Genomic DNA, 27,837 nt, shown 5'->3' with positions numbered 1-27,837 from the left:
TTGCTGCAAGGACCCCAGCCAAAAAGACATACTCCATCCTGGAGTGAATAGGAAGTAGACTGACACTTAGCACATGGCAGCTCAGCTTTTTATACTTCTTGCACAACAGTGACACTTTCTGGCCAAATCTACCAGGGCTCACTGCACATGGAACAAAGGACTCACTCACCCTCTCAGATCCAATTTAGGTCTATATACAGGTATGGGATCCATTATTCAGAAAGCTTCGAATTACATAAAGCCCATCTTCCATAGACTCCATTTTATCCATATAATCTAACATTTTAAAAATGATTTCCTTTATCTCTGTAATAATGAAACAGTACCATGTACTTGATCCAAGTATTTGGCTATTTGGCTTATTTAATGTTTACATTAAGTTCTAGTAGAGATATGGTATGAAGATTAAATTTACGGAAAGATCCATTATCCAGAAAACCCCAAGTCCCAAGCATTCTGGATAAAAGGTCCAATACCTGTATACAGTATATCTATGTATCTATCTATCTATCTATCTATCTATCTATCTGTCTATCTATACATCATCTATCATCTATGGCGTTTCAAGAATTTTGCTGAATTTAGCATTTTAAGGCTTGAATCATCACAATATCAACATATTACATACTACAGTGGAATACACAATATTCAAATACATTTGATTATTGATAAAAAAAAAGTTCCAGCTCCATAGACTTAATTTTGGCCCATAAGAAAGATCAAAAAATCTGGTGCTCAGTGCAGAGAGCAATGTAAGGAGGCACAGCATCCCTTAAGTCAGGCAGTAAGGACAGAGCCCTAACTTGAACATCTTAATGATACGAAGGGTAGGGGGTAGGTTGAGGGATGCCTACATTATGATCAGCAGCAGCTCCGATGCCGCTTCCCCTCTCCCACTCTATGTTTAAAACATCAGCATCGGAGCGGGTCAAAGGAGGGCCACTTCGCTAGTGAAATGAGAACAATATCGCTCTCTGCATGAGAGGACCCAAATTTCTGGGTTAAAACCCAGAAATTCTGCTCTTAAAGTTACAAAAGGTGGGTTTTTGACGCCCCTTGTAACTGGCCACTCGCTGCCACATCATCTAGTGTATGGCAGCCTTTATAAGGCTGATGGGAATGGGTTGCTTTTTAGAAACCCTGTTATCTTCTGTTGTCTTGATAGGAAATATCTGAAAACACTCTGATTTGTTTTTTTTATTTTACAGCATGTGCAAAAGAAGGGAATGATCTAAAATTTACCCTGCTGATAATATAATATCATTTTTTAGTTTCACACATAATAAGCAATTACCACACAAATATGATATATAATATTCAGTTCTCACATATACCTGTTAACTACTTATTTGTCATATGAATTCATCTTTTTATTCCTAATAACTTGACATTTATCTTCTTTGGAAAGCGAGGATGAGCACAAAACTCATTGCATGCTTGGCTGAGCCTTATGCTATAAAAATCATTACACATTTCAAAAAGCTCAATAAAATTGTGACTCCATATTAATTTTCTAATTGGTTTAGAATTAATTACAACACCAAAAACCCCTATCCAGACTCACAGATATTTTCAACTCAACATATTCAATTTTATAAAGTTTTGATGTTTTTAACTGTCAGTGGTTTGCAAATGTGTGTTTCAATTCAACAGATAACCTTCATCTGACTGCACTAAAAACTAACTGGGGGAGATGATTTAATTCTCCTAAAAATAATAATTTTGACAGCAATAAATTATCAAAGAGAGTCAGAGAGTTGCAGAAACAGTCTTCATTGTTTCCCCAAGTAATACTTCAGCTAGCCTGGAGGTTCTACCTTATTACTATCTGACTTCTAGACATGTACATCTGGAGAAATCAATAGTCTTGTTATTTAACAATTTTGTTCATACAGTAGGTTCTTGTTAGAAGGAAAATGGCTAATATATTTTGTGAGATCAGATGACACAGCCGACAATGGTCAGTAATTTCTAGGAACAGGCCCTGCTTATGACTTTCTGTCCATGGTTTTTAAACACAATCCTCTCCATAGAATTTCATTCATTTTATGTGTAGACATTATTTTTCAGTCTCTGCTTTCACACTATAACCTGCAGTTACTGAAAAGAGTGGCCTTTCTATAAGCAGTGTAGTAACTGCCCACTTCTTGACATTTGCCCCCCTGCCTACATCCCTACTTCTAGCCCAGCCCCTCAAAAGAAAGGAAGAGAGGGGAGATTTCTCTACCATAATAATCGGAAGCAAACCATGTAGTATGTCACCCCCATTTGCAATCTTAAGTTAACCTTGGATATTATGTTTGTTTAAAAAGTCATCCATGCCACTCTTAATAACATAACATAGCATAACATCACCTGGCAGGGTATTCAACAAGGTCCCTGCCCTCACCATAAATACGGTAACCCCCTACGCTGCTTCAAAAGAAGTTTCAGTTCCTCAAATCTGAAGGGATGGCCTTTGATTTATTGACCTTTTTTGATGTGAAAAAAGATGCCCTGCTATCTGTCTGTAATGTCCTCTTTGAAACTTTTAAAGAGTAATCATGTACTCCTGCAAGCACCTTTTCTCCAAAGAAAACAACTCCAATCTTAACAGTCTGCCCTCATGTTTTATTTCTTCCATCCCTTAACCAGTCTAGTTGCACATCTGTGAAGTCTCTCTAGCTCATTAATATCCTTCTTAAGGACTGGAGCCCAACACTGTACTGTACATACTTAAATTGAGGACTATAAAGAGACAAAATTCTACAATAACCTTACACATACCATCATTGAACCTCATTTGCCAAAATGTTCACTAGCACTGTGACAGCTCCTAAGCTGCTAAAAATCTGTATCAGAAAATACTCCCGCTAAAACTTGTGGAAATCATGTAGTCAATGGCAGATGATCCTTTTAACATTTGGAACATGTTTTTTACCTTCAGGATTCTCAATAGTTTTGGGCTGTTTGCACTGAATTTAGTTCAATAATTCGATAAATTCAAGTTTTTTTTGGCAACAGCTCAATAAATTTGAGTTTTCGGAGGGACAATTCGAAAAAGTTGCACAATTCGAAGTGACAGTCAATTTTGTCATCAATTTTTTCTCGCACCGATTTAATTGAAAAAAACTATTGGTAAATTAAGGGCATTCAGGTTTTGGGAGTTTGGTCAATTTTTTAAAATAAAGTGAGAACAAGTTGAGATGCTTTTCTTTATGTGTTATCATCTTGCACTCACCAGACTTTTATTAATTTAATACAGTTCTTATTGTCATGTACTCATGTTGAAGCATTATCAGGGACCTATACAGAGGAAAAATTATCTTTTTATCTCTATATTTCCAAGAAAGTACTTTATTTGCTTTAGTAGTCACTGATTGATATTGCCTAGAGTTACACAGCTTGTTATACACAAAAAATCTCAACCAACACACTACAATTTAGTGTATAACTCACATTTAGGTTATTTCTGCCATAACCTTGCACTTATGGACACTGAACTTAATTTGCCAAAATGTGCACTAGCATTGTGACACAAGGGTCCAGGGGCCCAATGTTCTCTGCCATGAAGAGACAAATCATGTGCAAAGGCTTCTGGTCTCCCGGTGCTAATTACAATAATGCTGTTTGTTTCTGTTTGCTACAGTATTCTGATGTCATTATATTGGGACTTTACTCCTTTTTATATAGATATTCTTTGCAGATACTTTCTTACACTTCATTGTTTCCTCTAATGGCAGACAACGTGTAGGTTTTAGCCTATTTCAACACATAGGGGTTAACACCTTCTGCTTCACTGATGTTGGACAAATCTCTTAAGTAATTGTGATGTTCCTTTTTATATTGTGATATCATCTTGTACCCACCAGGCTTTTGTTTATTCAATACCGTCTCTATTGTCATGTATTCTAAAGACAACTTTCTGTAATGTATAAAGTGGGCAGAAAAAGCAACACAACAGTGATATGTTTAAATCTCACATTTGTTTTTTGTTTTGTTTTTTGACAGAGCCCTAATGAAAAAACATCAGAGATGTGATTTTATGAGGACATAAGGTATGAGTGAAAGGTAAGAGAGATGTTGGATTTAAACATTTTCTGAAAAATTGACAACAGGGTAAACTTACATCTATCCTTAGAACAGCACGAAAGTAAAGTAAGGGTATTTATCATTCTGACAGTTCCAGCTGTTCTGCTGACTCCTCTATGGTGCCGTTTGCTCCAACTGCACTGCCAGGTGGGTTCTACCACCGCTACAGAATGTAATACATCTGCTGCTGATTGCTCCACCTTTGCTAATGTGTGGACACCCAAAGAAAGATGAACTAATGATGTTTCCTGAGCACAGGTTTTAAGGTAATATGTTAAGGAGTAGATGAGTATTTAGGGGCCTTATAACCATTTCAAAATATTCAGTAAGTCCAGAGCAACAATTAAAAATAGTTAGTTTTTTTTAAGGATTTCTGTTGAAACAAAAAAGTTATATGGTTATTTTCATTAGTGTCTTATAGAGCATATTTAGTTAAACTTTTTAGCAGAATGAAGAAATAATGAACGAGGTTAGCAAACAAAGCAAGTTATTCATATCATATTGTAGTACTGCAGTGCTAAGAAAATGAAATGAAAAACTAAACATTAGACTGATCCTCATTATCTGTAGATAAAACCGGCTTTGTGTTTAACAAAAAGAAAAATTGTCCTCCTTTAATATTATCTTCTGTACATGCTTTCAGCAAGCCAACAAGCATATTTTTGTTAATATAGTATTGCCTTTCATATCGTTTGCAGTATGTTGTCCCATTTCACATATTACCATTATTTTCCTTCCAACACAGCTGCTTGTCCAGCAAATGAATCTAGTTTTTTAATTAAATTCCTCAATAGAAAAACCTATTATGCACATTTCTGACGCAGAGCATGATATTGGAATCACTGGTTGAGACATAGCAAAAATCATTTGGTGAAAACTGTGCAAAATCCACAAATACATGGGGAAAGTTTTTAACAAAATGAACACTTTGGGCTTTGAGTGGCTGTGGTTCTTAATTGAATTAGAGTACAAAGATTGGCTAGAAGTTAAATTAGGTTGGAAACAGGTGGTGACAAGTTTATGGAGGTTGGAATTTGGTAGTGGATGGTCATAACTGTATGTGCAGTAGGTACACAAACCAGTTATATACGCTGGGGTGTTTTCTAACTGGCCTATTTGTGTACGGGCATGTTAATTAGATTGCAGCCTTCTGCCCCTTTATTCAACCCCCAATATAAACTCTTGACACTGCACAATGCAATCATTTTATTACCGGATTTCTGAGCAAGTATTTATGGTTCTACGCAGGTGCAAAATATTCTTGACACACGTTTTTTACATAGTTGGTTAAATAGATACATCGGGTTGAAAAAAGACAAAGTCCATCAAGTTCAACCTCTCCAAATGAAAACCCAGCATCCATACACACACCCCTCCCTACTTTTAATTAAATTCTATCTACCTATACCTATACTAACTATAGAGTTTAGTATCACAATAGCCTTTTGATATTATGTCTGTCCAAAAAATCATCCAAGCCATTCTTAAAGGCATTAAAGGAGAAGGAAACCCCCTGGGCGCAAAACCCCTCCCCCCTCCCCTGTGTTGCCCCCCTGGCCTACCTGTCCCCCTGGGCAAATGCCCCTAACTTGTTACTCACCCCTCTGCGCAGGTCCTGTCCATGGAGTTCACAGTCGCCATCTTCTCGCACGCGCGTCTTCTTCCTGCTTTGACCGGCGTCTACTGCACATGCGCCCAATGTCACAAAGTTTTTCGTGACATTCGGCACATGCGCAGTAGAGCCGTACCGGTAAATGTTCCTACTGCGCATGCGCCAGAAGAAGGTCCCCATAGGCTTTCTAACAAATTTCTGATTGAAGGAAAATCGTTTGATCGATGGATTAAAATCCTTCAAATCGTTCGATTCGCAGGATTTAATCCTTCGATAAATGAAATTTAATTGCAATATTGTATTCCTTATGTCTAGTTATTTTGTGTTGAGATTTCCAGACAAAAGCCCAATGTCTTTCATATGCATCCCAGTTTGCCCAGTGTTTCAAGTCAGTAAAGAAGGTCAGCAACAATGTTTTGTGCAGTGTCTCCACAAGAGGTGCAGGGGTCATAAAGGCACATGGACCCTGTACTTAAGAAGGTTCCGCAGCTCAGATATTCTGCCACAGAAAGCAAGAAATTTGGTTCAAGGGAATAGTACCTTGCCCTTGAAACCGTTTATTATATATCTGTTTTTAAATGTAGGCATGGCATCATAAAAGAGTTGTATCTGCCCAGGCCAGCAAAGTCTTAATAAATACTGTTTTGCAAATATTGTTGGTTTCTAAGCCTGTGGCACATCACAAGGGACAGCAGAAACAGAGCTGATTCTACTTATGAAAATACCAAATATCCTGCAAATGTTTCCTAGATTCTGTTGCACCTTTAAAAAGTTCTAGATATTCTGTGCTGTTAATGGAAAAAATGATATGCATATATAGACAGATAAAGCTGTATATAGGCGCAAACATATTAAGAATTCTGTGTAGCTGTTTTTGGAAATAGAAGCTTCAGTATTTGGCAAAGCTCAGATCTCTTTGTATTCTTGTGTGTGGTACAGTACGCTCTCATCTTTCATGACGTGTCCCACTCTGCCAATTTCAGCGGTTTGTCAGTGAACTGTCAATTGTTATCACTGCTCCTTCTCTCCCTTCCTCAAATCCTTTCTTTCTCGAGCTAATTGAGTAACCAATTTGTGGACTCATTGTGCCTCAGGTGAAGCGTTTTTCATTTTAAGTGCATGTACCTGGCTTACATTTTAACAAGAAAATAAGATCAAGGCAGATGCTATTGATCTTCATGGGCCAGTTTTGCTGGATTGTACATTGCTTTATAGCTGCAGAATATGGCTGACCTTTGTTAATATCTTTGAAGGTCCTTTTTTTTATCAGTAAAGTAGTTAAAACAGCATTTCCAAATAGCAGCACACCTTGCCATATATTGGTAGCTGGCAGGAATAATGTGTTTCTTTTGGAAATCATCCTAAAAACAGACCGTGAAAATCACAGGAGCCTAAATCTTTCTGTCTCTATGGCAACCTCTGAATTTAAGAAAGGCTTCATGTATATCGCGCTCTCTCTGTGATCTTCAGCTTATGAGAAAGAATAAAAACAGAAGCAAGTTACCATAAACTAATCTATAGCATTTTCTTTTTTTGGGGGGGGTGGGGTAGGTGGAGTGACAATTCTGAAAGCTGGAAAGAACAACTAAAATGTCCTTTCTGTATTGGAATTGCTCATGGTATAGATATATCATGATTATCAAAGTTGCATTATGGCTAAGCAGGATTGTTTTAATTAAGTTGCATGACAGCTTGTCTATGTTTATACTGAAGTGTTGACCTATGTGTGTTAGCAATATCCCAAATCAAATTCTGTACTTGGGGCATCCCCTGGCACATGCAATGCATTTAATCATATAATTGGTTGATGATATTCACATACCTCCCAACATTTTGGAAATAGAAAGAAAGGCAAAAAGATGTGCAGGGAGGCAAAATATTTTGACCAAGCCCATTTGTGGTCACACTCCCAATTATCATGTTCATTTTATAAAAAAATGGCAGGTTATGAAAGTTTGAACACATTTCTGTTTTTTTTTTCCAGTTATTACAGTTTTGCTAACGAAGGTGAATTGCCCTTTCCTTATCTCAAATTGTTACAAAAGTATCTATGTATCTATTCTGGGCTCTCTGCCAAAAAACAATTAAGTTAAAAACATTGTATATTCTGGCTGTTCAGTGCCAGAGATCAAAGAGAAAGTCGGGACATTTCAGTTACAATCCAGGACTGCCGGTTGAGCTGTCAAAAGTCCCTCGGAAAATGGGACAGTTGGGAGGTATGTGTTCAGAGCAGGATTTCTCAGATTGGGGAAAACTCGATAAAATCGAGTGAAAATCCGAATTGTATGATTTTTTTGCCTGAATTGCTCAAGTTTTTCAGGCTTTTTCCGGAAAAGCCTGAATTTTTTGGACTTTTGCCCCTAAAAGCCTGAAATAGTCAGATTTTCAGGCTAATTCCAGCTCAGACCACAGAAACTTCTTAATAGGATAGGGACCACTCCCATTGATTTATACAACCTGGGCAGGTCTGAGATGGCGGATTTACGGATTCTGACTTTTTGCAGCCTCGGGGTATAATAAAGAAGCACAGTTACATGCAGGTAGTGTAAAGGGAAATAAGGAAACAGGGACATTCAGACTTTAATGAATAACCCCCTAAATGTTTGTACATTTTTCTTAAAAACAGACATTTCATGCTTTTTGACAGTATTAGTCTTACAGCTTAAAGAAGTACATTTTCATGCAGTTAGTGTTAAGGGAAATAAGGAAAGAGGGGCAAGCTAGCTGCACCTGTATGGGTTATCTATATGGGTTATATACTGTATAAAGAAGATATCTATGCCTACAGGTGACTTAAATAGGCCCTAGTTCCCTATTTCTGAAAGTCCCAAATCGCAATCTAAGCAAGGTGTTTAGTTTATAAGGAACATTCTATTTTGGACAGATCAGGGTAAGATCAGGGGCCCCATATACCTGCCTGGCTACACCTATTAATGCCCAAAACATGTACCTGTTCAGCCCCAAATGTGACTCATTTGTCTCCAAAGCCTGGGAACTTACCTAATTGGAATCCTGATTGTCATACTGAGGGTGGGTGGCTCTGTGTGACTTGGGTGGATCAATGGTGTAGCATACAGTGCACCATTTTGAGAAGTATGCTAAAATGTAATACAAATGTACTGTAATGCTGCAGCTGCCCTTGAAATATTAGACTGGGTTTTACTTTTGCCATTAAAGGCTTGTCTCAGTAGGCTGCTTGAGAACAGCCGAGCATGTAGATATGGGGCTCAGCATTTCCCCAGAAAAAGGCAAGATACCATATTGATATTGTGCATATCTGTAAATTTTTAGGTGATGTGCGAGCAATATGGTTCATTACCTTTAATTCCCAAAACAAACAAACAAACCTCAATTTTCACCAGCAGGTTTACAAAGGCTTGCCTTCTTAGTAGTATTATAGGGGGAACTTAGCAATCTAATTTTGATCCCTGGGAGACAGAGATTTACATTTACTTATCTAATTTCCCATTAATTTAACCCAGACATTAGAACAGACCTTAGCACTTGTTTGTTCTGTGTCTCAGCACAGTGTCTTAATCCACCGAACCAGTACTTGTCCTCTGATATAATACTGCTGGAAAAGGTCAGTTTTAAGTCTTTTAGGCTGACTTGTTAAATTTGCATATATGTGAGGGTCACTTGCTCAATGCGGCCTTGACATTTTATTTTAATCCTATTTAGCTTTAAACACATGCTTTACCTTCTGAAAGATAAACTGCTGTAGTCCTTACCTGGAAGCAGGGGCGTAACTATAGAGGAAGCAGACCCTGCGGCTGCAGGGGGGCCCAGGAGGTATAGGGGCCCCACGAGGCCCTAATTCATATACAATTTCAATAAATATTGGAGAAACAAGTCAACCTCTAAACATTTTGGGGGCCTGAAAAATAATTTGCTGTGTGGCCCAGTAATATCTAGTTACGCCACTGTCTGGAAGGTATTATTTTTTCCTCACATTTAGATTTTTTGTCTCCTCGTGAATGAGGATTTGTAAAACCATATATACTGTGCATGCACAAGTCTTTGGGGGAGATTTATAACTGCACAGGTGACATCTTATAAATCTTTAAGGTGCTGTACTTTTTCTTATTTAAGAAAAGCTGCTCTAGGAAAAATACCTCAGCTAAAGAGGAGGGGGGAGGAAGAAGGAGTGATATCACTCCAATTTACAGTGCAGGAGTAAAGAGTGACTGAAGTTTATCATAGTCACATGGTTGAGGGGACCTGGGACTCTAAGAACATATCTAGTTCCATGTCAAATTTCAAAAATAAACATAAAAAAATTTATTTGCTTTTTTAAATAACAAATGCCAACGCAGGAATCTGCTGGGGGTGTGCAATTAACTGTTGCATTTTATAACAAAAAAAAAAAACATGTGTTCCCATGACAAAATCCCTTTAACTCATGCAGGGTTTCCTTAATGACTGCAGTCATAATTTGACCCCCAAGTCTAGATTTTTTTCCACTGGGATATGTTTCATTTACTGAGGGTGTTCAACATATTATTGGCAATCCCCAGTGAATTCGATTTTGCTTTTCCTTGGGCATTGGGCTCTATATTAAGTTTTAGTACGTTATAAAGGAACCTATTCGCAAAAAGCTTCTCAATTGGTCTGTATTATTTTTTTGTATGATTTTCTTATTCTGTCTGATAAATGTTTCTTGTCATTGTGCTCACTGACCCTGACAATCAAACAACAAATCAACTATAATAACTATTATTGTTATTCTTATTTTTAATTGCATGTCATTCATTCTCCTATTGCTCTTCCATTCTGACATCCCACCTGCTGTCTGATTGCTAGCAAAAGTTAAACACTAGCCACAAGAATATTCTGAATAACTCTGAAGGTTGCAGAAGGTTGTACTTCCCTTTAACCAAGTACCAACTACATGCAATCCACATATTCAGGTTTCTAACACATGTAGGCCTATTTATTGGAGGTCAAATTGTATTATTTTTAGAGGTTTTTGAAACCACAATGAAACCTTATTTCTCTAAAATGACAAATGTCGTGAAAGTTTTAAAGATCTGATTATAAAAAGTATGAATGAAAATAAAGCTGAACAATGCGCTTAAAATTACAACAACCTCTAAAACCTCTAAAAATGGGTTAAATTTAATTGTACCCTGAACTAGCATAGGCATATAAATGTAACTGATGATACACTAGTATTTAAAAGTTCGGAATCACCCAGGAATTTCATATTTTAAGCGGTAGCATTAAATTGATGAGAACTTTTAGTCACTACATTGACAATGTCATAAAATTTTTTTTATTTCATATAACTCTAATGTCCATTAAACTTTATATTCAAAGAATCCTCCATCCTTTATTTGCAGCAATTCCAGCTTTGCAGACCTCTGGCACTTTAGCTGTCAGTTTTTCAAGATATTCAGGGGAAATTTCAAGTCATGATATTTTTCCTTGATATTATGGGTTAGTCCATCAAAACTATTGCTTTCTGATTATTTCCAAAATAGGTTTTGCATAGCTTAGAAGTCTGCCTTGGATTTTTGTCCTGATGTTATGATATGATTTGCATCAGGCAAGTGCTGACCACAGTGGAATGGCATGATTTAAAGAACATTCACATTCCCTAGTGATTCCATACTTTGAACACTACTCTATTTCATTTTCTTTTTTCATGTATAATCTTCAACAGTAAGAATAACCACCTTGTAGAGGTTAAAAAGTTATGCATCGACCCACACTGCCTGTGAGTTTATACTGATGCTACCTAATTTATATAGAGGTAGTTTTATATTAAGTCTTGTTTCCAGTTCTGAAAACACAGTAGCAGGCCTAGGGTATAACCAGTTTCATGGCAAAGGATACATACCTAGCTTTTATTTGCATTGTTGCAATATTATTCTAAATTCCCATCCACTATTGCTAGATCATTAATCTGTGCCACTAAATGTGGACCATTTAGCCATCCTTACCAAATCATCTAACCCACCATACTTTTGTTCTAGTTAGTTAGCCACTTTATTATGATCTGGTGCACAATATAATATTATCGAGTGTTTCTTTTATTTATGCATTGGCCTACCTCATAACACCAGAGATGGACTGGTCTGGCGGCCACCGAGAAAAAACCTGGTGGGCTCAAGCCTTTATGGGCTCCCAACGGCTCAGACCTGCTCCCCCAAGTGCCCAGCTGTTTTCTGCACATGCTGGTGGCGTTTAAAGGTCGGGAGGGGGCCCCTGGGAACTGCCAGGAGGGCCCTTGGTTTTGCAGCAAAGGTTCCAGTCCGACCCTGCATAGTATTAAAAAAAGTGCCCCAAAAATTCCCTCAATAACCACTATTCATGGTCCCTTTTAAGGCTGAGAAAATTGGGCACAAGGCACTCATGGGCAATGTAAACAGGGGGCATGTCCCTTGTGTTTATTAGGTCAACAATGTTTTGGGGGCATTCCCCCCCTTTGTCAGGTGATACAGCATGGTCTAACAATCAGTGTTAATTAGCCACAAACCTCATCATCCCATGAATATTGATGTGCAATAATCTCTATAATGTCCATAATATTCAATGTCCATATTATACCAAGTCCATTGCTTATATTTTGGGCCAACCCTGAAGTCTATCCCAGATCAAAGAAAATTGGAAGAAAAGCCAAAAACCATATTTTTCCAACAAGTTTAAAGGCTATTTTTAAGAAACAAGGAGAGGATTTCAAGCAGAAATTATTACAGAGGGAAAGCTATTGGATATGGGTATTACAAACACAAACCCCAAGAGTTCTTAATGAAGAATTTAGCCTGACATGTTACTTGTGGGATATTATGGGTTACTGTGTAAATTGTACTACATATTTCTTTTCCTTCAAAATAATCTTTAAAAAAAAGAAAAATATGTCCAGGGAAAGGTAACCTTTTCTTGTGTGGATAACGATAGTTACCCTTTAATGCTGTTAAACTTGTTGGAAATAAATGCGTTTTGGCTTTTCTTCCAATTTTCTTGGATAGACTTCAGGGTTGACCAAAAATGTAAGCAATGGACTTGGTATAATATGGACATTGGATGTTATGGACATTATGGAGATGGTTTTGGCTTTATTGTGGACTATGGACAATTATTACACATTAATATTCATGAGTGGGTGGGGTTTGTGGCTATTTAAAACTAACCGTGCTATATCACTTGATGAAGGGGCATGTCCCTGTTTGCAGTGCCTTTGAGTGCTGATGCCAAATTCTCTTTGCATTGGATTGTGGGAGTCTCCCTAGGGAGACCAGGTAAAAGCATTGTTTTAGATGCCCGGGTGAGCTTGTGAATTATTTGTTGCACCCTTTTTAGGCAGGCCAATACTTTCTAGCTACTAATCCAAATACCATCCCACAGAAGCCACGATTGGCGTTGTATATGTTGGCGTACATAGATTAGGTGTAGTTGCCCACAATACCATTACTTTCCAAATGAATTGTTGTTAGTGGCAAACAACTCATAATATTCTAACTGCTACTCAGAAGAGTCTAATCAAAATTAGTCCTTTTACATGTGAGGAGTTAACAACAGTGTCATGTTCTACTGAACATATGTTGGAAAATAAAATTAATTTAAAACTGAGTTATAAATAGCATATATAACCTTCCAAAGGAGCTGCACATTTATTTATTGGTTCATATACTGTAAATTAATAACCAAAAAACTGTTGAGTAACATAAAATATAGAAATGCGTGGGCAAATATTGCTAATTCGTAACATGTTTGATTTACGCAGGCAATAATGTTAGGCAACATAATTAATATGCTCTAATAAGAGTTTAGCCATTACATAATCACCTCAGAAATACAGTTTTTAATTAAACAAAGTTAACAAAGCCTGGAAGTGGGTATGACTGTGCCTGACAAAATGCTAACAGTGAACAAGTGAAGGAACAGAAAAGAGAGAGGACAGGGAATAATGGTTTGCAATCAGTAGAGGAGAATTCAAGGTACAAACAGCATGCAGTATTTTACATAAACAGCTTAGTTTTTGCAACTTAGTTTATTTGCTTAGTGATGTCATCATTTATTATGAGCTTGTGATGTCATTTCTCTTACATGAACGTGTTCATTATCTTAAATAATATACAGTACCTCCTGCTGTAAAATATGAGGATATTAGAAGTCCCCATGGAGTTTCATGAATTGTATAAAAGCACTCAGCTTTTAGCCTCGTACCTTTATACGGTCATAAGACTCCTTAGTAACTTATAATATCCTTATATTATACAACAGGGGTCACATTATTTACTATATCTAGTGGTGAGCATATTTATAGGGTCAATATAATTCCAAACCCCAGGGGAGTAAATGGATTCTGGTCTAGACATGCTTTTCTGCTTATAACAGCCACCTTTAGCTTTTAGCCTGGCCCTCACTTGGGTACTGCCAGACTGAGCAAGAATCCAGATAATCAGCAAGGGAGCCAAACACAGAACTCAGAGAATGAGTCAATAAGGATAGAACTAGGCATAGTCACATGAACTTGGTCAGAGTAACTTCTATAGAATTGTAAGTCAAGTTCATAAACAGAAACTCACTAAGGTCAAACCCAGGAGATAAGTACAAGAAACAGGACTAGGGCAGGGCAATAATCAAGAACCAGAATACAGTAGGTTTCCAGAAAAAGAGTTTAGAGCACCACGGTCCAAGTAGATTTGATCCACAACAGGCAGTTTATAAGCTCTGAGCCAGCGATTTTTTTAGGGAAGCATATGGGAAACTCAGAGCAGCTATGCCCAGATTAATAAAAGCTGAAGCAGACCATGGGGGTCATTTACCACATGTAAAACAGGATGCAAAGTGCAAAAAAAGGGGCAAGCCACTATGTTTTTGAATGTTGTGCTCTGACTTCCAGGCTAGATGCATTTCTGCAGATCACTGAACTTTGTTTCAGAACACTGAGACCTGCAGCTGCATCATAAATACAGCACTGTATTCACGAGGGACAGGTAGCTCATAGGGGGAAAAAATTCCTTAATGACTCCAAATTGGCACTGGTCCCTGAATCAACTTGTACTATGAGCTATCTTCCATAACCCTGTATTCCCTCACTTGCTAAAAAGCCATCCAATCCCTTCTTAAAGCTATCTAATGTATCATCTTCACACTCTTCACTGTAAAAAACCCTTTTCCGAATATTTAGTTGGAACCTCTTTTCTTATGAACGGAATGGATGACCTTGTGTCAGCTGGAAAGACCTACTGGTAAATAAAGCATTAGAGAGATTATTATTTGATCCCATTATATATTTATACATACTGTAGTTATCATATCATCCCTTAAACGCCTCTTCTCCAGCGTTAGCATCCCCAATTTGGCCAGTCTTTCCACATAGCTAACATTTTCCATACCTTTTACCAGCTTAGTTGCCCTTCTCTGTACCCTCTCTAATACAATAATGTCCTGTTTGAGTGATGGAGAACAAAACTGTACGGCATATTCTAGATGGGGCCTTACAAGTGCTCTATACAGTGGAAGAATGACCCCCTCCTCCTGTGACTCTACAGTATGCCCCTTTTAATACAGCTTAAGATCTTATTTACCATTGATGCTGCTGACTGGCATTGCTTGTTACAGCCAAGTTCATCATCTACAAAGTCCAATGTCCTTTTCCATAATGGATTTGCCTAGTACAGTCCCATTAAGGGTATAAGTGGCTTGGATATTTTTACATCCCAGGTGCATGACTTTACATTTATCAACATTGAATCTCATTTGCCACTTAGCTGCCCAGATTGCCAGTTTGTCAAGATCATGTTGCAAGGATGCCACATCCTCAATGGAATTAATTGGGCTGGATAGTTTTGTGTCATCTGCAAACACTGGTACATTACTTACAATACTCCCCTAAGCAGTGGCGGAACTACCGGGGGAGCAGGGGGTGCGAACAGGCCAGGGCCCGCACCCCTTCAGGGCCACCCGGCAGTCCGCACGCCGCTTTGCGCCACATATTCCCGGCCAGTTCCGGGTGTACAGAGGGGGGCGGGGGGCCAGCTGCGGGTCCTGCGCCAGGGCCCGCCCCCCTCTAGTTACGTTTCTGCCCCTCAGTCATTAATAAACAAGATAAATAAAAGTGGACCCAATACCGAGCCCTGAGGGACCCCACTAAGAACCTTACTCCAAGCAGAGATTGTACCATTAACAACCACCCTCTGTACCCAATCCTGTAGCCAGTTTCATATCCATGTGTAAACAACTTCATTAAGCCCAACAGACCTTAGTTTAGAAAGCAGTCGTTTGTGGGGCACGGTATCAAATGCTTTTGCAAAATCCAAAAAGATCAAATCTACTGCCCCCCCACTGTCCAGCATCGTACTTACCTCATCATAAAAAGCAATGAAATGACCTATCCTTCATAAAGCCATGCTGATTGCTGCTCATAATGCCATTCCCTAGGACAAAATTTTGAATGTGATCCCTTAACAAGCCTTCAAATAATAACTGGCCTGTAATTGCCAGGCTGAGACCATATTCCCTTTTGAAATATTGGAATGGCAACAGCTTTTCTCCAATCCATAGGCACCATACCAGATTAAAGAGAATCTGAGAAAATCAGAAATAGGGGCTGGTTCAAAACTGAGCTAAGCTCTCTTAGAACCCAGGGGTGTATGCCATCAGGCCCTGGAGCCTTGTTTACATTCATTTTTATTAAAACTTTATGGATTGTATCCTGAGTCAGCCAGTGACTAGATTGAGATGAGCCATCAGTGCAGCTATGAAGTGAGCCTGAGATCTAAGACTCCTCTATTGTATACACTGAAGAAAAGAACTGATTTAGCACATTTGCCTTTTCTGTATCTGTTACAGCCATACTAGTACCATTATTTAATGGAGCAACACTCTCAGCCTGCATCTTTTTACTATTTATATATTTAAAAAACTTTTTGGGGTTAGTCTTAGCAGCCACCGCAATGCACCCTTCATTTTTTTTCTTTGCCTTCTGGATTGCTGATTTACAACATTTATTATAGTGTTTATATTCATTAAATGCAGCTTCTGTCCCAACGGACTTGTAGTTTTTAAATGCCTTTCTCTTCTTTCCTATTAACTTCTTTACTTCTTTATTAAGCCACATAGGGTGATTCTTAGTGCTTCTACATTTACTCCTTAAGGGAATAAATTGAGAACAATAATGATTTCATTTAAAAAAAAAAATTATTTAATCATTTTAAATGACAACCATTACTCCCTTCCTTCCCTCTCCAGCAGCCTATCAACAGAACAATGGGCCGCTAACCAGATAGCAACTACCTGACACGTCTGCTGAAGGATTTGCTTTTCTCTGCTTGGGTGCTATTCTAATGTCTACCACTAGGGAGCATGTCCTAGGTCTTGGTAAATACAATGGGAAGGGGAGGCAGTTCCATCCTGAAGTACTTGCTCCTTCTCAAAGCTCAGAATCAGGCACAATGTTGGTGCCTGATATTGGTGTGGCTACCTCCACACCAATATTACAGCTGAAAAAATACAGTTGTTGGTTCAAGAATACAATTTTAAATGGTAGAGTGAATTATTTGCAATGTAAACAGTGTAACTAATAAGAAATATATAAAAATAAGAAATATAAAGTAAACCATAAAAATCATGACAGAATCCCTTTAAGGTAAACTGCACCTTTAAGCCTCTCTTTGATATAAGAAAAATGCATCTTTTTACGAATTATACTCAATGTCATTCTGTTAAAGATGGCATGATATGACAAATCAAGAAATTCATATTCATTATTGCTTAACTACTCTCCTACAACCCTTTTACTTATCAACCTATTGCTTACTAATCTCCTGTGACACTATTGCTTACTACTCTCCTACCAACCTATTGCTTACTTCTCTCCTACAACCCATTGCTTACTACTCTCCTACGACTTTATTGCTTATTACTCTCCTATGATCCTAATGCTTAACTACTCTCCCACAATCCTATTACATACTACTCTCCTCTGATCACAAATTGCTTAATACTACCATACTATCATAATCCCATTCCACAGAGAGGCCCAGCACCTTACCTCTGTCCAGAATCATAGCATAAATCTGCTTGTTCAGCTGTGCATTTAGGGCACGTGGCAGATGCTGGTGATTTACTGTAATTCCCCATGATGAACAAGAATCTCAGGAAATTAAATAGTTCTGTAGTATCTCTATAATTAAAATAATCACTGATGTCTGGCCTGTGCATTTATAAATTAAATAAGTGCTTTAGATGCTGTCAATGCTGTTATTGTACAATAAAATGAAATACACATATTAAAAATACGAACACCAACTTGAAATTGAAGAAAAATAATGTGCTGAACTCATTGTAGAAAAATTAACATAAGAATTTGTATAAGAAGGTTGTTATAGTAATAAACTGTACTGATAATATACTGACATTGGTTAAACCAGGGGTCAGCAACCTTTTCTATCAAAACAGCCATTTGGCCCCCTCTTCCACTAAGGAAAAATAGTCTGGAGCCGCAAAACATAACAACGCTTATAAACTTTTAAAAGTTTTAACCTTTTTTTTGAATTTTATCTGTTACAACAACAAAAGTACAATGTGTAGGCCTACTTTGAAATAAATTAAACACTGAATAGCCCTATTAAATGCTAGTGTTCTCATCTGTTTAAAGGTGAGGGCTATAGACGTCATTAAAATATGCGTCACATCCACTTCTATAGCCCTCAAACCAGCTACAGATGGTCTCTTGTGGCTTCACTCGTATTTACTGTGCAACCGCGGTAAGGACCATGATGAATCATATTGCTGCGGCTCGGTCTTGCCTGGGATGTCTATACAACCCTCACACCTGCTGGTGGCTTTTTGAGCTGCCAGCAGGTGCGAGGGCTGTATAGACAACGTGACAGGCAAAGCAACAAGACTGAGCCACAGCAAGCGGGATGAAGAGTCGCATTAGGCTCCGGAGCCGCGGGTTGCCTACTTCTGGGTTAAACCAAATGATCAGCTGACATCAGTGTTGGACTGGGACACCAGGGGCCCACCAAAAAACCTTAGACCAGGGGCCCACCAAAAAACTTCAAACTAGGGGTCCACTCTCAGTACTATTTTCTTCCTCTCCTCACTCAACCTCTATTCTCCTAGTCTCTTTTCTTTACATACTATAATCTATTATTCCATCTATTAAGCCTTTTTTTCTCATATAAATAAGGAATGACCACAAAATAGTCCAAATGTTTAGCAGCATGAGGGCCCACTGACACCTGGGCCCACCGGGAGTTTTTCTGGTATCCCTGTGGGCCAGTCTGACACTGGCTGACATTAGAATTGGGTGATTATATTACAGGTTCTTAACTTCTAATTATTCATCAGTGATGTCTGTGGGGTGCCCAGTTTACATTAGCTAACAAAATCATATATGTTGCTCCTAGGGATGCCACCTTTTCTAGATAAAATACTGGTCTTTGTATATTTTTACCTTTCTCTACTTTAAAGGAAAACTTTACCCCTGAACAATGTAGGTCTCTATATAAATATGCTGCTTAAAACATCTCATATTTAAAACACTGCTTCATGTCAATAAACAGTTTCATAACAATATTCATGCAGCTGGGTAAACCTAAATAGAAAATTGCCATTTTAAAAAAATAAGGGACGTTCCCTGGGATCCTCAGATTCACGGTGCACACAAACAAACCAAACAGCCATACATGTTAGGTCACATGAGCCAATTAGCCGACAAAGTTCTGTATTTTGCTACCACACTTCTTCCTGTTAGAGCTGCATTATGGTAGAGATCACACAAAGTGGCAGGCTTTCCATATAATAATGTTCTCTTCTAGTATGCTGCCTTTTAAAATACTTAGCTTTTAATAAGTAAATTAAAAATGCCATACAGTATATTGGTGAGCAGAGGAAAAACCAAGGCCTGTCTGTAAGGTTAAAAGACATCTTTGCATGGTTTACTGGGCAGGTAGTAAGCCAAGGAAATGCCATCCAGCTTCAGCCCATACACCCCTTTCAGCAATCAAACACTTCTCAACCCCCCACACTAACCTTTCTGATACATGAGAGATGTTTTTTATTGGAGTCCACAAGGATTTCAGGCTTCTAAGATCAAAAACATTATAATATTTTCTTTGGCTTGACAATCTTTTAAATCAAGAACATAAAATGAATCCTTGTGTGACAGTGGTATGTTACAGTGTCTTCCATATGTAACCAGTGAACTGTAATATGGGCACAATGATCACAATAGATTTAATGCACTTAAAATGTCTTTACAGTCGAATCCCCCATTGTAGGGAATAGAATAAATGGTGTAAAATGGTGTATTATGGAATTTTTTCTTAAGATTTCATTTTGATTCTGAGAAAGTTCTTCCATACGTCCTCCAGCCAAAAACTTCATGAAAATAGAATTGTAAGCAACTTTCCAATATACATTTTTTCGACATTCGGTGGTTTTGGAGTATTTTTAAATGCAATTTCTATTAAAAGCAGTGCTTGTTTATCCCTTTCTGTTCTCCAGTTCATGAGTCAGTAGGTCTTTAAAACAGCTTTATCAACTGGTTTGCAGTGTTGTCTCAGGAGTCAGAGACTGCAGTGCAAAAATATAAAAACAAAGTTTCTTAGAATTACCTTATCTTTCCCTGTGCAAATATAGAGCTTTTGGGTGGAGGACAGAATAGCCACAATCAACTAATTCTGACTAAAGTGAATCAGGACTGATTTATTACATCAAAAATGTATTTAAACATAGTCAGGTAGTCAATTCATAAAAATGTGCAACACTGGGTGACACAAGACAACATTTTGGTTCAGTACCATGGACAGCATTTAGGACTTTTCAAAGCATAACTCCATCTATGAAAGTTAGTGTCGTTTCTGGTTTGGAAAATGAATTTAAGAAAGGTTTCTACTTTCTAGGCAGTTGTGGGCCAAGCTCTTGCCATTTGGCCTCTGTTGCCCCTGCGGTCACATGTTCACTCATCCCCTGTTACCTAGGAGACTTGCTCGCGCTATATATTTATTATATATACTTTATTATATATACAATATGTGTATCCTTCCACTGGTAAAGGTATAAGAGAAGCAGAGGGGTAGATGTAATGTATCACATTTGTTATTATCTTGATAATATATTCTATGTAGATTCAGTGTTGATTTGTTGTTTTATATTTGTGAGTGTGTCAATAGCTTTTGTTAATGAATGTATATTTTTATTGACCTATCTATCTTATTAATGAATCCTCATATCCAGAAATACTTATGTATATAATGATATGAGAGTAGATATACCTATTTATATAAATATATCCTTGGGCAACTCCCCCACTGCCTTTAGTATAAAATTATATTGACGAGGCTGTTATTAATTGTCAACAATCTGCAGCCTTGTGAGTAGAGTGCATATTTGTATTCATCTTCCAGCAACAGTTGAGGCAGCGCTGTCATTCTCACATGTGTGTCTGTTACTTATAAGAATGAATTGAATATTGCACTGCTGTTACATACCTCCAACTTCACAATAGGATGCGGTTCACAATATTTTGTATGTCTATAAAACTATATAACAAAAAAGCAACAAAACGTCACATTGAAATATCTGAATTTACTCTAAGTTGCATCAAATAAAAAAGATGCCAATATATGGAGAAACAAAATCCACATTAGTGTTTCTCCCAAATATAAATATATACTTTCTAACTATGCAACTAAACATAGAATACAGTAATATCATCTTCAGTCCTGTTATTATATTTTGCATTATTTCCCTACTACTGAGCTGAAACCTAAGGCATCTGTGACTGAGGAAGGTAGGATTTTGTAATGCTAAAAAAAGAAATTGGAGGGGGATTTTAAAGTGATTTACTCTGCTTAAAAAATGCTTAAATAAGCACCAAAGTAAGAAAGGGGCAAGAATTGCATTTTGCTCTGAAACTATCAGTAGAATTCTTATCTTGCAAGAATGTCACCCTTGTTTCACATGGAGAGGTTGTTCTACATAATCACAAGCGTTAGAGAAACATTCTTCTTGCAATGGAATGTAGCCTATTTCTCTGACAGCTGAAAAATTTGGAAATGTAAAAAAGCAGTGTTAGGGAAACTAATGCCCTTTCCTCTTGAAAAGAGATATTGGAAGACAGCAGGGAACCAAGTACAGGTAGTATCTATTCCTCCCTGGTACAATGGACTTCCTATGATTAACCATTGTTATTCCTATGCAGGACTGTTGGTAGGTTTAAGTCATTTAGAAATACCTTAATAGATGCTGCCCCTGTCCCCATGATGCCCTCAGTAGTTTTGTGCGACTAGTCATGTGTGTTAGAGTGGCAACACAGAAGGAGATTGGAGTCACTGGCTCTCATTTATCATCATTTATCAACACTAGGCAAATGCACCAGGGCAATAACCCATTGCAACCAATCAATGGTTAACCCTTGTTTTAGCCAACTGTAGGTAGAAAAACAAAAATAAATGTTGATTGGTTGCCATTGTTAATTGCTATGTATAAATGTGCCCACTGTTGATAAATGTGCATGGCATATTTATGAGAGGTAAACCAGCTTGTTATTATATTTGTGACCTTTTGGGTGGTCATTTACGAACAGTTGAATTTTGATTTTTTTCCACAAATCACAACATTTTTTTCCTGGTTTTTCCTGTTTTTTTTCAAGTGAAAAAAACACAAAAGCCTTTCATGCCAAACTTTGCCAAGGTGCTGTAGAAGTCAACGGAAGGAGTGCTGATCCTATTGGGCCATTGTTAAACCATTTTACAACCATTTTTAAACTTAAATGAGAATGTTAGAGAATTTCAGATTTTTTTTCCAGATCATTCATCACTTTTTTCATTCATACTTTTTTAATCATATCTTAATAAATGTAATGACAATTGTTGTTTTAGAGTTTGTGAGTTTAGTCCTGGTTTCAAAAACCTCTTAAACCACTAAAATCTGGCCTTTAATAAATAAGCTTTAATATAGATCCATGGAGGGCACACAAAAAACCTAAGGTTACCCCTATATCGAGTAACCTTATATACACTTCACAATATGTTAGGTAGGCACACTCAAAAAAACTTTTCATCAGACAAGAGTGGTATAATAAAAATGTATCTTTATATATATATATATATATATATATATATATATATATATATATATATATATATATATATATATATATAGTTATTGTGGCAATTGCAACAATATAATGTCAGAAAAACATCACTATATATATGATTTTAGCATTAGAGAAAATATACATACCCCCCAAAAGTCTATACAGAGTAGAAAAAGGCAATAAATAAAATAAATAAGCCTTTAATAAATAAGCCTCTATGTCTACAGCTGTGAGTAATTCACAGCCTTATAAGCTCACAAATTATGCTATAACTATTCCACTAAGTTTGATTAATGTCAGATAAGCTTTAATTCAAAGCGAAATAAAGTCATTCTTTTACATTCAGCTATATAATTCTAAATAATTTTCCATACCAAGTTTACTTGCTTCAGGTCACAAAGATCAGAATCTGAAGGAGCTGTATTGTGGGATATTTTTTAATTAAAAAAAATGGTAGTTGTGATTTTTGCTTATCTGCTCCATCACTGTTGGTTCATCAGTAAGGGCTCTGGACCCATCCCCACTGTCTAACTTCTTACTGACTTCATCATAAAAAGCAATCAAATTTGTTTGACAGGATTTATACTTCATAAAGCCATGCTGATTATTACATATAATGCTATTCTCCAGAGGTAATCTTGCATGTGATCCCTTTACTTAAAATAATATACCCACAACATATGTTAAATTTACAGGCCTATAATTGTCAGGCTGTGATTGTAATCCCTTTTAAAATATTGGGAATTCATTAGCTTTCCTTCAGGCCATAGGTTTCATACAATATGAAAATAAGTCTGAGAAAACCAGAAATAGAGGTCTGGCTAAAATCAGCTATTGACTCCATTGAGCTGGGCCATCTGTGTCCCTATTAAGTGGGTCTTGAAACTCTGACTCCTCTATTGTATACACTGAGGAAAATAATGGATCAAACACATTTACCTTTTCTGTATCCTTTATAACAACACTCTCTACCAGCATTTATTTTACTGTTAATGTACTATTTTTGGGGGTTAGTTTTAGCCTGTGCCACAATCAGTTCCTCGTTTTCTATCTCTGCCTTCCTGATTGCTGCTTTACAACACTTCATATAGTAATATCGTATTATACAGTATTCTTTAAAATACGCTTCTGCCTCTCTTACTTGTAGTTATTAAACTGTTTATTTTCATTCTTATTAACTTCCTTACTTCACGATGACATCATATATATCCCATTTGGTGCCAATACCACCACATGTATTACTGGTGCCAGCTTGTAACTTATGTAAATACAACTTCTTAATACATATGTAAATACAACTTATTTTCTTCCCTGCCATTATTGATACTTTTCCCTTACTATGCTCAAATCCTCATCTAACCTACCTTCGAAAAATTACTCACTGCTCTCACACCCATGCCCAGTTTAAAATCCTCTCTAGCTGTCTAGCCATCCACTCTCCCAATACAGTTTCAGACATAGCTAAGAAATTTCCTTTTGCTTTGTCAGTACATTTACCTTTCTATGCTAAGAAAGAACTACTGTATTAGAAGATGAATAATTGCTGTACAGGAGCCATAGAGTGGTGGGATGCTAATAGCATTGGTAAGTGCTGATTGTTACCTACTTTAAGTACCAGTGAGCTAAGCCCTAGTGACAATTGTTTTGGGATAAAAGTGATCATAGCACAATGAACATATTAGCAAATCAAAAATGATACAGAGCAGTTGGGAAAGGCATTACTTTCCTATAATGTGATACCCTTTGCAGTGTATTCACATTCACTTGTTTGTAATCAAGTTTATTGCGTTACATTGCAGTGTGCATAATGTTGGCTCCGCTGATTTAGCTCTGCAAGGGAACCTCATGCTTGGCTGTGCATTTCAAGGATATGTTTGAAACTGACACGCTATATTTATTTATTAACTATGTCAGTGTTGCTGTAAAATCTAACCATTGTTTACATGCAGTAGGGCACAAAAACACATCCCATGTTTATCTTTCTGAACTTAAAAGTAGGTAAACAAATTAAGTAATACAGTACATGTAAATGCTATATATTAAAATTCAGAAAAATACTCGTTGACCATACGTATTAAAAGTCATGAATAATAGTATTTCATTAGGAAGGAAGCCTGACATATTTTTTAACATGAATACTGATGTAGGATGTTCAAAGTAAGGCTTTTGATGATTAAAATGACAGACCTCTTTGAAACCATGCATTAGAAATCGCCAAAACATAGGGGAATAAATACTATAACTGGCTTCCAGCAGTTAACATGTTCCACAACCACAATGATTAAAGTTTTTATGATGCCCAGAAAAATTTGCCAAATTAGATCAATAGGTTAAAGTAGTCAAACACCATTCTGTTCTATAGGGTGTTCAACCATGAGCTTCAACACCGCCTCCATATTGTTTATTCCTGATGCAAGTTATTTCAAAGCAATTATTATACAATTATGAGAATAATATATAGATTTTTCTTGTTTTTTTTTTTTGAAGCAACCTAAACACGTAATTTTCAAGCAGTTTTTTTATTACTAAATAATCTTATTTCAACCTTAGTTGCAAAAGAGATACAGGAAGCCACGGTAGAATATTACATTATTACATTATTCAATCTACAAACATTGATTTTGTCTTGATATACAGTACATAGAGGGCAATTGTGACTTGCTACTGCTTGCATTCAATAACTTAATGCATAAAATGTGCATTTACTGTATGCTTTCTTAATGGTAACAGTTTAGCCTGTAGTGTACTAAGAATAAAATAAAAGCACCTATGGGATTTAAAGAATTAAAAAATAACTATATTTAGCCAATTCATTCCTCCACAAGGACATCCTTTGGAACAAATTGGCTGATACAGATTTTAGTCATCATCATTGGTCTTAGTAATGAAAGGGCTAATACCTTTTATCTGTTGGAAAAAGACCTGTCAATTCATTTTAATCATCTTGTAAATTTAGAATGGATGTTAACATCTATCTAGGATTGAACAGGATGCAAGGTAAGTGTATTTTTATTGCAGATGTTCTTAAGACTGGATACTGCTGTGTGTCTTAGAGTCCCATGCTGTTTTGGCTTATAGTCTGAATGCACAAGCCTTCAAACGTGTTGGGAATTGAATGCATTAAACTTGACAAGGGACTGATGCGTTATATAAAAATGATCCGTAGTGGTAGAGATGAAATAGAAGATTATGACTGGGTAATACTCTGCAAGAGAAATGTTCTTTGGCAAGCCACTGAATATTAAAGCAACATTTTTGTATGTTTTTGGGTGGAGTCAGTAAAGTGCTTGTTACTGTGCGTTACTATTAGCCTTGTTGATGGAGTTTTGCATTTTTTCTCCCCAGCATGTGTATTTCTTTTCCAATTTACTTTATTGTGTAAAATAATTTACACAAACCTCATATCAGAAATAAGTGATTCATGTCCCTGTTTAACTGCAAAGGGGAGAAAATGTATGACTTTTCAAACATATTTTACAAGTGTTAGGGATATGTAGGGGGCGCAGAGGTAGGATAGGTGAGTCTTTAAGACAGGGGCTGATGCTGTGCAGACAGGGACAGATTGAAAAGGATGACAGGACAGGACAGAACTAGAGACAGAACAGGATGGTGCAGGCCTAGAGACAGGACAGTGCAGGTATAGAGACAGGACTGGAACAGGACGGTGTGGGCGTAAATACAGGACTGGAACAGGACAGGACGGTGCAAGCATAGAGACAGGACTGGACAGAAAAGTGCAGCGTAGAGACAAGACTGGAACAGGACAGGACAGTGCAGCGTAATTCCACACAAAATTGGAGTGCTCACCTCAGACACTTTTCCTTTCGGATCAGGTGCTTCTAGCAGTATTCGATCACGCCTGCCACGGATCCAAACTGATTATAGAAATCCAATATACTGCAGCACACTGTAATTTGTGTAAATATAAAGATGTGCTTTATTGGCTCAAATACAAGCAGACATGTGGCAACGTTTCGGGCCTCGCAGGACCCTTTCTCAAGGCTTGAGAAAGGGTCCTGCGAGGCCCGAAACGTTGCCACATGTCTGCTTGTATTTGAGCCAATAAAGCACATCTTTATATTTACACAAATTACAGTGTGCTGCAGTATATTGGATTTCTAGGACAGTGCAGCGTAGACACATTACTGAACAGCATTGTGCGGGTGTAGAGACATGACTGGAACAAGACAGGACAGGGTGGGACAGAAAAGAGCAGGACAGACTGGGCTGGAGCAGGATAGAAACTAAACGAGATGAGGCAAGGTAAGGCGAGGCAAAAAGCAGACCACAGTTAGGCCAGTGTTTAGGCATTGGTGGTGAGGAGGGCTGGCCTTATATAGGGCAGGGTCAGTCCTGATTGGCTGACCCCAACCCACCAGTAAGAATGCTGGGATGAAATGGCTTAACCGGAGACCCAGCAGAAGAGCAAATAAGAAAATGCTTTCTGCACAATGGGGAGATGGCCTTCCCATAACTGATGAGCTTTCTGGATAACAGGTGTCTGGGTAAGTAATTCCATACCTGTTACACATACATCTGTTATCTTGGAGTCACTTCTATTTTAAGTAATTGCACCTGATTCTAGGGGTATATTTTGCCTACCTTCAAAAAAAATAAAAGAGGCAGAATTGTGTCAGGAACTAGAAATAAACATTATGAGAGCCTGTGGTACATTTAACCATGACAGTGGGACAGCTAATAAACAGCCAAGGCTCAAGGCAATGGGAAATGCTTGACCAATAACTGGTTTGGGTCACTCTCCAACTACATGGTCTTGCCCTGGATACTGAGCTTCTGCTCCTAGTTGATGGACACTAGTGATGGGAGAATTTGCGCCGTTTGGCTTCGCTGAAAAATTCGGGAATTTTGCGCGAAATTTGCAAAACGGCGAAAAATTCGCGAAACGGTTTTTGACGCTGGACCCGTTTTTTTGACGCCGGCGAATTTTTGCCGCGAATTTTCGCGGGCGTTTTACGAATTTATTCGCTGTCGGCGAATTCGCCCATCACTAATGGACACCCTAGCTTCTGCGCTTCCTCCTACTTGTCTCCTGGCTCTTGGATAAAGCTAATGAATAATGACTTTCCCTAAT

The 27,837-nt window shown here is 37.6% G+C and overlaps 1 protein-coding gene across 5 annotated transcripts in view; it reads left to right on the top strand.

The window, feature by feature from the left end:
• Window positions 1-4,005: 4,005 nt before the first annotated feature.
• The window catches only part of arvcf.S (ARVCF, delta catenin family member S homeolog), a 229,655-nt gene continuing 205,823 nt past the window's right edge, over window positions 4,006-27,837 (top strand). For 2 of the 5 annotated variants that reach the window (XM_041580314.1, XM_041580312.1), the window contains exon 1: window positions 4,010-4,050. The gene's annotated coding sequence lies outside the window, so the exon portion shown is untranslated. Of the gene's footprint in view, window positions 4,051-27,837 lie in introns of all 5 variants that reach the window. The other 3 variants (XM_041580313.1, XM_041580319.1, XM_041580318.1) reach the window with 3 other exon arrangements.

Source organism: Xenopus laevis, chromosome 1S (assembly GCF_017654675.1).
Source record: "Xenopus laevis strain J_2021 chromosome 1S, Xenopus_laevis_v10.1, whole genome shotgun sequence".
Lineage (NCBI taxonomy): Eukaryota > Metazoa > Chordata > Amphibia > Anura > Pipidae > Xenopus > Xenopus laevis.
The sequence above is the reverse complement of the archived record's forward strand: the minus strand, read 5'-3'. Positions and strand labels throughout refer to the sequence as shown.